Source organism: Lathyrus oleraceus, chromosome 7, assembly GCF_024323335.1.
Source record: "Lathyrus oleraceus cultivar Zhongwan6 chromosome 7, CAAS_Psat_ZW6_1.0, whole genome shotgun sequence".
NCBI classification, from domain to species: domain Eukaryota; kingdom Viridiplantae; phylum Streptophyta; class Magnoliopsida; order Fabales; family Fabaceae; genus Lathyrus; species Lathyrus oleraceus.
In genome coordinates, this window is record NC_066585.1 from 384749475 (window position 1) to 384751238 (window position 1764).

Below are 1764 nucleotides of genomic sequence, written 5' to 3' on the forward strand. Positions count from 1 at the left end.
AAAATACATATGCATGGGCAAATGATTATATGAATAAATTTCATGCACTGCAATGATGGATTTGGAAATTATAGGTCAAGAGAAGAAATATGCAAAAAGAGTGACTCATTTTGGAGTTGTGGATCAAAAGTTATGGCTTGTTGAAGTTCCATGTGCACATTGCAATCATTTGGCCATATATTCTCAACCATTCATGAGATGCTCATGATCTTGGACTTTTTGGAAATGGGAGAGAAAGATCTTCAACTTTTATGTTCAATAAAAATTCATTTGAAGCTTCTTTGATGTTGGAAAGTTAAGTTAAATGTGGACTGAAAACTTGCCATTTTGGAAATTTGAAATTATAGGTCACTTTCCATTTTGGGAAATTTTTGACTTGACCTAAAAAAATCAATGATAAGTGTTTGACATGATGAATAAGCCTTGTTTGAAGATGAATGGGATGCCTCAGACCATTTCCCACACCTCAAAGCCTTCAATTGACTGTACAGTTGATTGAATGGTTCTCAGATGACCTTGGCAATGCCTGATGAATTTGAACCTCAACCACTTGGGAATTTTGCTTCAAAAATGGAACCATTGCTCATGTAAGCTTAAAATAACACTCATATGGTCCATATCTCAAGAAAATACCATCTGCTCTTGTACAAAGGATGCTCATAAATGGCTTTGACCTGTGGCTTGCTTAGACTGCAAAACAAATGTTAGATGACATATTTTTTGTGCTTTTGGTTAGTGATTAAACAAGAAAAGCAAATGATATACAATGCAAGCAATGCCTGATGATCCAAAACCACTCATAGGGATATCCCACCCAAAGGAAAGGAAGCCAATATGCTAAAAGATCCTTGAGGTTATGCAATGATATGATATGATCTCATGAGGGATCTTAGGGACAAAATTGGGGTCTTACATAGACCACCCAGTAACCGGTGATATATCTCTCGGATAATTGTTTTTGTCAGGCAATTTACCCCTTGCAAGTCATTTTCATTCACCCTTGTTTGGTAATGATTGTTTCTCCATCCTGATTGGTCATCGTTTTGTACCCAGTAACCGGTATCCCGATGTCCTTTCTTTTCAATCGATTTATCCTTCATTAACCCAGTAACCGGTTGTGGAAAATCTTCCATGCGAGTATGTTATCTACATTATGATGATAATAGATAATATATCTCATGTGCTCTTCAATCAAAGTCTTTTTCTTCCCCAGTCGAGTAAGATTCGTATTTACTTGTGGAATTGAATGCCGATCCTGTAAGTCGAGTTTGCTTTTTTAGCCTTCCTTTAGAATGATGAGTCTCTTGGATATGTTCCCAATTCACGCCTGGTTGGTCACCAATTATATGCCCAGTAACCGGTATCCCTGGTGTTCCTTCCTTCTGCTCCCTATTATGACTTTTTGTCCCCTGTGGAGTCAGATTTTCCTGAGTTGAGATGTTCCTTTTGGGTCCTCCTCAAATGTTTCGGATGATTGATATCTCTCACCCTTATACCGGTCTTAGATATTCTTTCTCCCTTAGAGTGTTGTCCTCTCACCACGTAACCGGTGTTTTGATAACATGTCTCTCTTTGAGCTTATTACCCAGTAACCGGTAATATCTCGTTGTTTCCTCCTCAACTAAGTCCTTTGTGGACATCCTCGTCTGAGTCCGAATTTTTATCCGATGTATCCTTTATGGATAGTTTTGCTGTATTGGCATATTCCCCACTACATGCATTTTTTGCGTCAACTTGAGTCTTTCCATCGATTTATTTCCGTGG